Source organism: Nerophis ophidion, linkage group LG21 (genome assembly GCF_033978795.1).
Source record: "Nerophis ophidion isolate RoL-2023_Sa linkage group LG21, RoL_Noph_v1.0, whole genome shotgun sequence".
Classification (NCBI taxonomy): domain Eukaryota; kingdom Metazoa; phylum Chordata; class Actinopteri; order Syngnathiformes; family Syngnathidae; genus Nerophis; species Nerophis ophidion.
Genome location: NC_084631.1, coordinates 7886097 through 7901174, shown reverse-complemented (window position 1 = coordinate 7901174; position 15078 = coordinate 7886097). Strand labels below are relative to the sequence as shown.

The 15078-nt window shown below is 41.0% G+C and overlaps 1 protein-coding gene across 2 annotated transcripts in view; it reads right to left on the bottom strand.

Annotated features, from left to right (window-relative positions):
• Positions 1 to 13816, bottom strand: part of sema6e (sema domain, transmembrane domain (TM), and cytoplasmic domain, (semaphorin) 6E) — a 255502-nt gene extending 241686 nt beyond the window's left edge. The window contains exon 1 of one of the 2 annotated variants that reach the window (XM_061881724.1): positions 13628 to 13816. The gene's annotated coding sequence lies outside the window, so the exon portion shown is untranslated. The remainder of the gene's footprint in view (positions 1 to 13627) is intronic. The other variant, XM_061881726.1, reaches the window with a different exon arrangement.
• Between the last annotated feature and the right edge of the window lie 1262 nt (positions 13817 to 15078).

Here is a 15078-nt window from a genome sequence, read left to right as displayed (position 1 = left end):
GATAATAGAGAATTTAGAGATTTAAGTGTTAAAAGTATACACAAAAAAAAGTATGATTTCTTTTTAACACTTATGAGTGGAGTGGGGCCCTTCGGATTCCTAATTTAGAGTTTGTTTGTTTTTTTTAATTGTCATTGCTAACAAATCAAAATCAATGTTACAAATTATTTTCCCTTTGTAAGGTTCCAATTACTACAAATAATTTACTTTGAAATATTTTTGGGGGAAAATATTGCATTTTTTGTGTTTCTGCCATAATGTTGTTTTCTTTGACAAAAAGAGCATAAATCAAACAAAAAAAAACAAAAATAATAGAGATGATAATAGAGAATTTAGAGATTTAAGTGTTAAAAGTATACACAAAAAAAAAAAGTTTAAAAAAAAAGTATGATTTCTTTTTAACACTTATGAGTGGAGTGGGGCCCTTCGGATTCCTAATTTAGACTTTGTGTGTTGTTTTAATTGTCATTGGTAACAAATCAAAATCAATATTGTGAATTATTTTCCCTTTGTAAGGTTCCAATTACTACAAATATTTTACTTTGAAATATTTTTTGGGGAAAATATTGCATTTTTTGTGTTTCTGCCATAATGAAGTTTTCTTTGACAAAAAGAGCATAAATCAAACAAAACAAAAAAATAATAATAGAGATGATAATAGAGAATTTAGAGATTTAAGTGTTAAACGTATACACCAAAAAAAAGTCCAAAAAAAAAGTATGATTTCTTTTTAACACTTATGAGTGGAGTGTGGCCCTTCGGGTTCCTAATTTAGAGTTTGTTTGTTGTTTTGTCATTGGTAACAAGTCAAAATCAATGTTATGAATTATTTTCCCTCAGTAAGGTTCCAATTACTACAAATATTTTACTTTGAAATATTTTGGGGGGAAATTATAGCATAGTTTGTGTGTTTGCCATAAAAACAATGTTTTCTTTGACAAAAAGAACAAACAAACATTACTCAATAATAATAATACAAATGCATGACAGATAGTCAGGAAGATTTGAAGTTGATCTGGAGATTTAAGTGTTAAAAGTGAAAACATGTTCATAAAGAATGTATGGACTTTTTTCTTTTATTGGGATTTTTTTTCTAAAATAAACACTTTGCTCAGAAAATGATAAATCAAAATCAAAGTTATGAATTACCGCCCTTTTTAAAGCTCCAATTACTTCACATCAAATATTCTACTTTGACATTTAACAATATTGCATATTTTGTGTTTTGCCATAAAAAGTATTTTTTTCTAAACAAAAAGGGCATAAAACAAACCAACACAAAAAAAAATTATTAAAAAAACAAACTTATAATCGGCAGATAGATCTGAAGTTGATCCACAGATTTAAGTGTTAAAAGTAAAAAAAAATTTTTAAAGTATGATTTAGTGAGATTAAAAAAAACTGTCATTGCTCAGAAAAAAGTCAAAATCAATGTCACAAATTATTTACCTAATTAAGGCTCCAATTACTTGACAAATATTTCACTTTTATGCCATAAAAATAGTTTTCTTTGACAAAAAGGGCAATAAACAACAGAAAAAAAGCATACAAAAATAAAAACTTTGAATTGTCAGATTGATCTGAAGTTCATCCAGAGATTTAAGTGTTCAAAGTTCGAAAAAAAAAATGTATGACTTATTTTTAACACTTTTATGAGTGGGCCTCTTTTGGATTCCTGAGAAGTTTAGAGGGATTTAAAAAACAAAACAACCTAAAATTGCTCATAAGTATAACAAATCATAATCAATGTTACAAATGATTAACTTATTTAAGGCTCCAGTTACTTCACATCAAACATTCCACTTTGACATTTTTGGGGGGGGGAAATATTGCATATTTTGAGTTTTTGCCCCCAAAAAATGGGCATAAAACAAACACATTATAAACATAATAATACACACTTAAAAATCAGCAGAAAGATCTGAAGTTGATACACAGATTAAAGAATTAAAAGTAACAAACTAATATTACTGTACGTAGGACTTATTTTTAACTAATGATTTGGAATTTTTGGGGGGGGAAATATTGCATATTTTATTTTTCTGCCATGTGAAAAAGTTTTTGGGGGACAAAAAGGGCATAAAACATGAACAAGTTATTTTATATTGAAAGATAAATATGAAGTTGATCTAAAGATTTAAGCGCAGAACAATAATAATGAAACCCATCCATCCAACCATTTTCTACCGCTCGTCCCTTTTGGGGTAGCTGGTGCCTATCTCAGCTGCATTCGGGCGGAAGCCGGGGTACACCCTGGACAAGTCCCCACCTCATCGCAGGGCCAAAACAGATAGACAACATTCACACTCACATTCACACACGGGGGTCAATTTAGTGTTGCCAATCAACCTATCCCCAGGTTGGTGGTGGGAGGAAGCCGGAGTACCCAGAGGGAACCCACGCAGTCACGGGGAGAACATGCAAACTCAACACAGAAAGATTCTGAGCCCAGGATTGAATCTAGGACTACTTAGGACCTTCGTATTGTGAGGCAGATGCACTAACCCCTCTACCACCGTGCTGCCTAATAATGAAATATAAGGACTTATTCAGAAATAAAAAATAAAAATATGAAAGACTGTTCCGGGTCCCCAGGACCAAACTTGAGGGTAGTCCTAAAGGTTACCAAAGAAATCTGTATTGGTCACCACATGCTTTGATTTTTCAGTGTTAGGCCCTTAGTGGAAAAAGTTTGGACACCCCTGCTCTAGCGACTGTCCCGCTGCTCATGTTTTATTACTGTACTGCATGTGCTTTTATGATTATGATCATGTTTTGTTTTGATTATGTGTAAGCGTATTTGAGTGCCTTTTAAAAGCGCTATATAAATCAAATGAATTTTTTATTGTCCTTCCTTATTCTCCTGCTGCAGCCTCGCCATGAAATCCGAGTGGGCGCCAACCACCCGGCGGTCGCAAGAGTGACAAATACTGCCACAACTCCACAAAAATAAAATGATTCGCAAGTTTAAAAAAACACTGTTGGGGATGGAGTTCTGCTGACCTCGACTGCGGATGTTGTGGATCGGTGGAGAGAATACTTCGAAGACCTAAATCCCACCAACACGTCTTCCTATGAGGGAGCAGTGCCTGGGGAATCCGTGGGGGAGGCTCTCCTATTTCCGGGGCTGAGGTTGCCGAGGTGGTTAAAAAGATCCTCGGTGGCAAGATCCACCCAGAGTTCCTTAAGGCTCTGGACACTGTGGGGCTGTCTTGGTTGACAAGACTCTGCAACATCGCGTGGACATCTCGGGCGGTACCTCTGGATTGGCAAGACTCTGCAACATCGCATGGACATCAGGGGTTGTACCTCTGGATTGACAGACCAGTCTTAGTTGACAAGACTCTGCAACATCACGTAGACATCTGGGGCGGTACCTCTGGATTTGCAGACCGGTCTTGGTTGACAAGACTCTGCAACATCGCATGGACATCTGGGGCTGTACCTCTGGATTGGCAGACCGGTCTTGGTTGACAAGACTCTGCAACATCGCGTAGTTATCTGGGGCGGTACTTCTGGATTGGCAGACTAGTCTTGGTTGACAAGACTCTGCAACATCGCATGGACATCTGGGGTTGTACCTCTGGATTGGCAGACCGGTCTTGGTTGACAAGACTCTGCAACATCACGTAGACATCTGGGGCGGTACCTCAGGATTGGCAGACCGGTCTTGGTTGACAAGACTCTGCAACATCGCGTAGATATCTGGGGCGGTACTTCTGGATTGCCAGACTAGTCTTGGTTGACAAGACTCTGCAACATCGCGTGGATATCTGGGGCGGTACCTCTGGATTGGCAAACTAGTCTTGGTTGACAAGACTCTGCAACATCGCGTAGATATCTGGGGCGGTACTTCTGGATTGGCAGACTAGTCTTTGTTGACAAGACTCTGCAACATCGCATGGACATCTGGGGTTGTACCTCTGGATTGGCAGACCGGTCTTGGTTGACAAGACTCTGCAACATCACGTAGACATCTGGGGCGGTACCTCTGGATTGGCAGACCAGGGTGGTGGTTCCTCTCTTTGTGTTCCTACTATCGTGGGATCACACTCCTTAGCCTTCTCGATAAGGTCTATTCAGAATTACTGGAGAGAAGGCTATGCCGGATAGTCGAACGTCAGATTCAGGAGAAATAGTGTAGTTTTCGTCCTGGTCGTGGAACTTTGGATCCAGCTCTATACTCTCGGCAGAGTCCTTGAGGGTGCATGTGCTTTGTGGACTTGGAGAAGGCATTTGACCGTGTCTCCCGGCAAGTTCTGTGGGGAGTTCTCAGAGAGTATGGGGAATCGGACTGTCTGATTGTGATGATCCACCCCCTATAAGCTAAGTGTCAGAGCTTGGTCCGCATTGCCGGCAGTAAGTCGGACCAATTTCCAGTGGGGGTTGGACTCCACCATGGCCACCCTTCCGTTCATAACTTTTAAGGACAGAATTTCTAGGCACAGTCAGGGCGTTGAGGGGATCTGGTTTGGTGGCTGCAGGATTAGGTCTCTGCTTTTTGCAGATGATGTGGTCCTGATGGCTTCATCTGGCCAGGATCTTCAGCTCTCACTTGATCAGTTCGCAGCGGAGTGTGAAGCAACTGGGATGACAATCAGCACCTCCAAGTCCGAGGCCATGGTTCTCACCCGGAAAAGGGTGCAGTGCCATCTCCGGGTTGGGGATGAGATCTTGCCGAAAGTGGAGGAGTTCAAGTACCTTGGAGTCTTGTTCACGAGTAGGGGAAGAGAGGATCGTGAGATCAAAAGGCGGATCGGTGCGGCCGTTGTACCAATCCGTTGTGGTGAAGAAGGAGCTGAGGTGGAAGGCAAAGCTCTCAATTTACCGGTCGATCTACGTTCCCATCCTCACCTATGGTCATGAGCTTTGTGTTATGACCGAAAGGATAAGATCACGGGTACAAGTGGCCGAAATGAATTTCCTCCGTCAAGTGGCGGGGCTCTCCCTTAGAGATAGGGTGAGAAGCTCTGCATCCGGGAGGAACTCAAAGTAAAGCCGCTGCTCCTCCACATGGAGAGGAGCCAGATGAGGTGGTTCGGGCATCTGGTCAGGATGCCACCCGAACGCCTCCCTAGGGAGGTGTTTAGGGCACGTCCAACCGGTAGGAGGCCACGGGGAAGACCCAGGACACGTTGGGAAGACTATGTCTCCCGGCTGGCCTGGGAACGCCTTGCGATCCCCCGGGAAGAGCTGGACGAAGTTGCTGGGGAGGACATCCCCTGCGTAAACTGCTTCCCCCGCAACCCGACCTCGAATAAGCGGAAGAAGATGGACAGATGGATAGATGGAAGGTTTTTTTTAAAAAAAACACTTGATTTTTTCCCCTTGCGAATTGTTTTTTTACTTTCAGAATTTTTTATTCACGGAAATGTGTTTTAATTGAAGAAAATTGTTGTGAATTGTTCCATACTTTTATTGCAAATCTTTTTTTACATTTAGAAACTTTTTTTTTCCCCTTGCAAATTGTTTTTAATTAGATTAATTTTCTTCGTTGTTACGAATGTTTTTTTAGTTTAAAACAATTGCTTTTATACTTGCTTTTTTTTTTCTTGCATTAAACAGTTTTTTCCCTTGCGAATAATTTATTTTAATTGAAGCGATTGTTTTTTTTCAGTTTTATTTTCAGAATTTACTCGCGACATTTTTCTTAATTGAAAAAGGTTTTTTTTCTTGCAAATATTTTTTTTAATTGAAGAAAATAGTTTTTTATACTTTGGACTCTTACTTTCAGAATAGTTTTTCACGGATCATTCTATTAATTGAAGAAAATTGTTTATGAATACTGCGATGAGGTGGCGACTTGTCCAGGGTGTATCCCGCCTTCCGCCCGATTGTAGCTGAGATAGGCGCCAGCGCCCCCCGCGACCCCAAAAAGGGAATAAGCGGTAGAAAATGGATGGTTGGATGTTTATGAATAATTTTTTTACTTCCAGATTTTTTTTTGGACACGTTTTTTTTACTTGCATGAAACAATTACTTTCCTTGCGAGTCCTTTTTCAATTGAAAACAATAGTTTTTTTGCTTGCAGAAAAAAAGTTTTGTTTTTTTCAAATCTTTACTTGCGAATCTCTTAATTTAAGAAAACGTTTTTTATTAGCAACATTTTTTTTACCATCACAATTTTTTGGGGGGCGAATTTTTTTTTATGAAGAAACTTGTTTATATACTTGGGAATAGTTTACTTGCAGGAAAAAATATATTTCTTGCAAAGTCTTTTTTTACTTGCATGAAACAGTTTTTTCCTTTGCAAACAAATTTTTTTTTAATTGAAACATTTTATTTTTTCCTTGCGATTTGTTTCTTTAATTAAACAAACTTGCTTTTGTACTTGCAAACGTATTTTTACCTCCAAAACAAAAAAATTGCAAATCTTTTAATTAAAAAAAAAAATTGTATCCAAATCCTTTATTATTTGCGGATTTTTTTTCTTGCAAATCTTTTTTTTAATTGAAGAAAATAGTTTTTTATACTTTGGACTCTTACTTTCAGAATAGTTTTTCACGGATCATTCTATTAATTGAAGAAAATTGTTTATGAATACTGCGATGAGGTGGCGACTTGTCCAGGGTGTACCCCGCCTTCCGCCCGATTGTAGCTGAGATAGGCGCCAGCGCCCCCCGCGACCCCAAAAAGGGAATAAGCGGTAGAAAATGGATGGATGGATGTCTATGAATAATTTTTTTACTTCCATATTTTTTTTTTTTGCACATTTTTTTTACTTGCATGAAACAATTACTTTCCTTGCAAGTCCTTTTTCAATTGAAAACAATAGTTTTTTTTGCTTGCAGAAAAAAAGTTTTGTTTTTTTCCAATCTTTACTTGCGAATCTCTTAATTTAAGAAAACGTTTTTTATTAGCAACATTTTTTTTACCATCACCATTTTTTTTCTTGCGATTCTTTTTATATGAAGAAACTTGGTTCTATACTTGGGAATAGTTTACTTGCAGGAAAACTATATTTTTTTGCAAAGTCTTTTTTTACATGCATGAAACAGTTTTTTCCTTTGCAAACAAATATTTTTTTAATTGAAACATTTTATTTTTTCCTTGCGATTTGTTTCTTTAATTAAAAAAACTTGCTTTTGTACTTGCAAACGTATTTTTACCTGCAAAACAAAATAATTGCAAATCTTTTCATTAAAAAAAAATTGTATCCAAATCCTTTATTACTTGCAGATTTTTTTTCTTGCAGATCTTTTCCTTTTAATTAAATATTTAAAAAAAATTTTTGCAAATCTTTTTTTTTTTTTTCAAATTGAAGAAAAACATTTTTCTTCATATGTGTGAGCGTTTCAATACTGCGGGGAAAATGGCAACAAGCTCATCTCACGGCTTGATGTCAAAGGTCAAGTGAGTGCCCTGATGAACAAGAGCTCTGATTGGCTGCCTGGTTGCTAGGGCGGAGTGACCAGGCCGCCGCCCACTCTGGTGATGTATTAATTAGTGTTTGTGTGCAATAAGAATATTCTATTGACATCACGTGTACAACTAAGTACACAGTGATGTACTTTTTGAAGTATTTCAAACACAAAATTAGACTTTCTTTTCCTAAAAGTAGTTTGATGACTTCTTGTTTTACCGAGCTTGAAATACTTTGGTGTTCCTAAAGTAGCGAGCACGCCCACGTCGCGCACGCTAGCACATTATCAGACTGACGACCGCTCAATGTCCCCTGAGGGCCCGCCCCCTCCCCAAGTCTCCCGCCCGCTCGGAGCCCATTTCAAACACCATTACCCCGAGGGCCGTTAAAGAGGCGCCATCTGCGCACGCGGGCGCCCCGCAGACCGCCGCCTCGCCGCTCGAGACTGAAAGCAAACGACGGAATGAGAATGGGAAATAAAATTACACGCGGGCTGAAACGCTACGTTAGCCACGCTTGCTGAGGCAGCGACCAATCAGAGCGCAGAGACTGGTCGCTGCTCAACGAGCCAGATCGTCATGTGACGTCGACGCCGTTCGATGTCATGTGTCAGATCAATCGAGTCATAATGCGATCTGCAAGCATGGTGAATGAATGGATGAATTCAGTATTGAATGGACTGCACTGATAACTGGATGGTCAGATGACGCTATGAATGCACTACTGAATGGACAAATTACTGGATGACCGAATTGATGAATGGATGACTGAACGGACGGACAAATGGATGAATGAGTGGACAGATGAATGGATGACTAGATTATTGGCTTGATGGACAACTGGCTGGAAGGAAAAGAAAGGTCAATGGGAGACTGAATAAACGCATGAATGTATAAATGCCTAACTTAACTGGATGGACAGACGGTTGGATGGCATAATGGATGGATGAATGAATGGCTAAATTGATGACTGGATGGAAAGAAGGTTGGATGACAGAGCTGACGGATTAATGCATGACTGAAATATTTGATGACTGGATGGACAGTTGGATGACTGAATGTACACATGAGTGGAGGAATGACTAACCTAATTGATGACTGGCTGGACAGACGGTTGGATGACAGAATGGACAGATGAATGAATTACTAAATTAATTGATAACTGGATGGAAAGACGGTTGGATGACACAGCATTGCCGGATGAATGGATGACAGAATTAATTGATGACTGGACAGTTGGGTGACTGAATGAACACATGAATGGAAGGATCAATAACCTAATTGATGACTGGATGGGAAGAAAGTTGGATGAAAGAATGGACAGACGAATGACTGGATTAATTATTGACTGTTGGGACTGAGTGAACACATGAATTGATGACTGAAAGGAAGCATGAATGGATGACTGAATTAATTGATGACTGGACAGTTGGGTGACTGAATGAACACATGAATAGAGGGATGACTAACCGAATTGATGACTGGATGAACAGACGGTTGTATGACTGAATGGACGGATGAAGAAGTACTTATTGATAAATGGAAAGAAAGAGTGGTTGGATGACAGCATAGACGGATGACTGAATTAATGATTGGATGGACCGACGGTTGGATGAGGGCTGAATATCGGAATGAACACATTAATTGATGACTGAATGGACAGACTAGATTACTGACTTGATGGACAACTGGCTGGAAGGAAAAGACGGGTGAATGGATAACTGAATGCATGCATGAGTGGATAGATGACCAACTTAATTGATGACTGGATGGACAGGCGGTTGGATGACAAAATGGACAGATGAATGGATGAATTAATGACTGCATTGATAGACAGTTGAATGACAGTGAACACATGAAAGAATGACAGAATGGATGGATGATTAGATGACTGACTTGATGGACAACTGGCTAGGAGGAAAATACGGGTGAATGGATGACTGAATAACAGCATAAATGGATGGATGACTAACTTAATTGATGACTGGATGGACAGATGGTTGGATGACAGCATGGACAGATGATTGGATGACTGAATTAACAGACGGTTGGATGACAGAATGGACGGATGAATACATTAATTCTTGACTGGATGCACAGACTGAGTGAACATATAAATGACTGAATGACAGACAAATTGACAACCGCATGGATGAATAGAAGAATTAATGACTGAACAGACAGATGAATGATGACTAAATTAATTGATTACTGAATGGAAGAATGGATGACTGAATGGACAGACAACTAGCTGGAGGGATGGATTGATGAATTAATTACTAAATGGATTTCCGAATAAATTGATGACTGGATGGACAGAATGTTGGATGACTAAATGGACGGATGAATGTATGACTGAATTGACAGATACTTTGATGGACAGATGAATTGATGACTGGATGGACCATTAATTAATGGACGAATGAATGGATGCCTGAATGGACAGATTAATACATCGATTCACACACGAATGCATGGACTAATAAAAGAAAATGACTGAATGGATGAATGGACAGATGAACTGATGATAAATGGATGAATAAATAGATGGACGGATGAATTGATGACTAGATGAATTGATTGACAGATGAAAGATGACTGGATGGACGGATGCATGGATATACTGATTATGTGATGGACGGATGAATAGATGGATGCACTGATGAATGGCTAACTGGATAAACAAATGACTACGTGGATGGACTGCTGCATGGACGAATGAATGGATGAAAGCAGGGGTTTTCACTTTGCTCCTCACATCGTTTACAATCATGGCCACCAGCAGCGAGAGCGATTCGGACCGAGAAAGCGACAATTTCCCCATTAATTTAAGCGAGGATGAAAGATTCGTGGATGATGATAGTGAGAGTGAAGGCCTAGAAAAATAAGAGTTAAAAAATTTTAAAAAACGAGGGCAGTGGGTGCGATTCTGATGTTATTAGTCACATTTACTAGGATAATTCTGGAAAATCCCTTATCTGCTTATTGTGTTACTCGTGTTTTAGTGAGATTATATGGTACCTGAAAGTCAAAGGGGTGTGGTGACTGCCAGTGTCTCAGAGAAACAACGCAGCTGCAGGAGGACGCAAGCTCCGCTCATGTCTAAGGTAAGAGCCGACTTATTACCACAATTTTCCCACCGAAACCTGCCGATTGACATGTGGTAGGGAATCATGTTCGCTTGACCGCTCTGTTCCATAGTAAAGTTTCACCTTCGGGAATGTAAACAAGGAAACACCGGCTGTGTTTGTGTGGCTAAAGTCAGCTGCAATACACCGCTTCCCACCTACATCTTTCTACTTTGACTTCTCCATTATTAGTTGAACAAATAGCAAAAGATTCAGGAACACAGATGTCCAGAATACTGTGTAATTATGCGATTAAAGCAGACTACTTATAGCTTGGATCGAGCTGGAAAAAAATGTCCGCAACAACCGGTGACGTCAAACGCACGCGTCATCATACCGCGACGTTTTCAACAGGATACTTGGCGCGAAATTTAAAATTGCAACTTAAGGCCTACTGAAACCCACTACTACCCACCACGCAGTCTGATAGTTTATATACTCTCGCGACTGTGTTGGATCCATTATGGATTGAACTTTCACAGAATCATGTTAGACCCGCTCGACATCCATTGCTTTCCTCCTCTCCAAGGTTCTCATAGTCATCATTGTCACCGACGTCCCACTGGGATCATTATTGTCACCGATGTCCCACTGGGTTGTGAGTTTTCCTTGCCCTTATGTGGGCCTACCGAGGATGTCGTAGTGGTTTGTGCAGCCCTTTGAGACACTAGTGATTTAGGGCTATATAAGTAAACATTGATTGATTGATTGATATCAATGATGAAATATTAACATTGCAACACATGCCGATACGGCCTTTTTAGTTTACTATATTGCAATTTTAAATTTCCTGGGACTTTTTTATTGAAAACGTCGCGTAATGATGACGTGTACGCGTGACGTCACCGGCTGTTATGAATATGAGCGTTGCACACACACACAGCTAAAAGTCGTCTGCTTTAATCGCATAATTACACAGTATTTTGGACATCTGTGTTGCAGAATCTTTTGCAATTTGATCAATTAATAATGGAGAAGTCAAAGTAGAAAGATGGAGTTGGGAAGCTTTAGCCTTTAGCCACACAAACACACGGTGATTCCTTGTTTAAAATTCCTGGAGGTGAAACTTTACTATGGATCAGAGCGCGGTCAAGCCAACATGGTTCCCTACCAAATGTCAACCAGCAGGTTTCGGTGAGAAAATTGTGGTTAAAAAGTCAGTTCTTACCGGAGAAAAGCTGAGCTTGTGCCGTCCATAGCTGCCGTCGACTCCCCTGAGACACTGCGCGTCAACACGTGGACACACCCTTCCGACTATCAGGTACTATTTAACTCACTAAAACACTAGCAACACAATAGAAGGATAAGGGATTTCCCAGAATTGATAAATGGGTTGTACTTGTATAGTGCTTTTCTACCTTCAAGGTACTCAAAGCGCTTTGACACTACTTCCACATTTACCCATTCACACACACATTCACACACTGATGGAGGGAGCTGCCATGCAAGGCGCCAACCAGCACCCATCAGGAGCAAGGGTGAGGTGTCTTGCTCAGGACACAACGGATGTGACGAGGTTGGTACTAGGTGGGATTTGAACCAGGGACCCTCGGGTTGCGCACGGCCACTTTTCCACTGCGCCACGCCGTCCCAACTGACCTAGTAAATGTGTCTAAAAACATCGGAATCCGTCCCAATGCAATAGCGTTTTTTTTTTAAACTTTTTTTTTCTAGTCCCGTCACTATCAATATTTTCAAACACAAATCTTTCATCCTCGCTCAAATTAATGGGGAAATTGTCGTTTTCTCGTTTTTGTTGGAGGCTCCCATTAAAATCAATGTGAATATGTGAGGAGCCCCCACTACGTGTGACGTCATCGTCTTCCGGTACAGGCAAGGCTTTTCTCTTAGCGCCGAAAGTTGCAAATTTTATCGTGGATGTTCTCTACTAAATCCTTTCAGCAAAAATATGGCAATATCGCAAAATGGATCAAGTATGACACAAAATGGACCTGCTATCCCCCGTTTAAATAAGAAAATCTCATTTCAGTAGTCCTTTAGTAAACTAAAAAGGCCGTATTGGCATGTGTTGCAATGTTAATATTTCATCATTGATATATAAACTATCAGACTGCGTGGTGGGTAGTAGTTGGTTTCAGTAGGCCTTTAATATTGAGTGGCGACTTGTCCAAATTGTACCCTGTCTTCTGCCCGATTGTAGCTGAGATAGGCAACCAGCGCCCCCCGCGACCCCAAAGGGAATAAGTGGTAGAAAATGGAATGGATGGATGGATATGTAACCCAAAAATAAATTATATATATGTATGTGTGCATATATATATATATATTATATATAGTTGGTTTCAGTAGGCCTTTAATATTGATATTTTTATTCTGAAGGATAAAAACAGTCTGCTTGTCAACTTTGTGTCAACATTTTCTCTTCACCCCCCACTTGTTTGTTACATTTTCACCGTCGGAAGGTTATCAATGAACTGCGCGCGGGAAAAGGTCAAACAAAACACGGACACCAAAGTATTTTGTCATTCGGTGCCTTTCACACAGACACCGCAAAAGCAAGGCTATTCCCACGCCGCCGATCGGGACACGCGCGTTATGACGTCAGCGTCTGCTGGACGGAAACGCTCGACTGGCGCCGACAATTGCCCGCAACACCTCCTGTCGCGGCATCAGCGGAAGGGGGGGGGCAAGACGCACGCGCGCAGCTCCGCCTCTGTTGCGGCTCCGATCGGACACACTGTGGGAAAAGAGCGACAAAAAGGACGAAAGTCGTGGTCACGTGACTGCAGCACCTGACGTGACAACAACAACAACAACTTGTGCAACAGTGGCGACTTCGACGCACGCACGCCAACAAAACAAACAGGCGCGTTCGTCGCGGAGTCTGGCGCGCGTGCACGAGAGCCTGACCTGTTCCGCACGTCCGCGCACTTTTTTTTTTTTTTTAGTGTGTGCGTGTGCGGCGACACAAAGAACAATGAGCTCGCCTCCCAAACACCACCTGAGCCTTCCTCCTCCTCCTCATCGTCACACTCGGCGCAAAGTTGCCGAGCCCGAGTGCACCGCTGCGCGTGACCGCCAAAGGGGAGCGAGCACGGGCGCGCCGATGCAAACCGAACGCAGCTGCCGTGCGCGCGCGCGGAGGGGGGAAAGGAGTATCAAAGTGTTTGTCTTACCTGCTACGAAGGAGCAGCGGCACAAAGTCCGAGTTGAAAACAAAAGTGTTACAGAGCACACAAGCGGCTAACACATTAATGAGCCAGCTAGCGTAAAAGTAGCTAGCCGTTCGCCGAAGTCCTGACGAGACTGAAGACGCCTGACAAGAACACAGCCCCGGCAGCGCCTCGGGCCACGCCCCCTCACTGCAGCGCGACAGCTGGCTCCGCCAATCACAGACAAGAACACGCCCATACCTGCTTTCTGATTGGCCCCAGCAAACTGTCTTTCGTCCCTCCCCGAGACCCTCCGGACTCTCGCGACTCACTTCTCCTCCAGATGTTAAATGTCTGTCTAGACCCGCCCCTTTTCAACTAGAGCCAGCCAATCAGAGAGCAGGACGCCCCAATTTTAATTGATACGTGACACCTGGGCCACCCCGCGGATCATGTGATTGGTTTTGCATGCCTTTATTTATCCAGTAAATACATTAGACTTAAATATGCAGAACAAAAAAATAACCTTATGTTCAAAATGAATATTGTATTGAACAAATAATACTATACTATACTAGTAATACTACATCTTAATATAACACATTAAGAAATGCGGGTTTGGCTTTGAATTCTTTAAAAATATATATATATATAACACATCACCAAGCGTGAGGTGGCGACTTGTCCAGGGTGTACCCCGCCTTCCGCCCGATTGTAGCTGAGATAGGCGCCAGCGCCCCCCGCGACCCCGAAAGGGAATAAGCGGTAGAAAATGGATGGATGGATGGATGGACATCACCAAGCGGCTAATTTGAGGGGCTAAAGCAGGGGTGTCCAAAGTGCGGCCTGTGGGCCACCTGCGGCCCGAATCTGATGTTTTAACAGCCTGCGACACATTCTCAAATATTATTACAATAAAACATTTAAAAGTGGAAGAAAACAACAAACGTATGTGATGTAGTGAGAAAATGTTGCGATATTGGGTTATTTAAAATAGTAATAAGAAAATTAGTTTTTACTTTAAAACTGTCATTGGCCAAATATATATATATATATATATGTCTTGATTGGATTATCCAGAGAATAGTGCTCGATACCGTGGTTGAGCGCAATATGTAGGTGTGGGAAAAATCACAAGACTACTTCATCTCTACAGAACTGTTTCATGAGGGGTTCCCTCAATCATCATCAGATTTTTTTTACAATCTCTCTCTCTCTCTTTCTCTCTATATATATATATATATATATCTGCGATGTGGTGGCGACATGTCATATACATATATATATATACACATTTATATAGACACACAAGGGACAAGCAGTAGGAAATGGATGGATACATATATATGCACGCATACATATATATATATATATATATATATATATATATATATATATATGTATATATATATATATATATATATATATATATAGGGCAGCACGGTGGAAGAGGGGTTAGTGCGTCTGCCTCACAA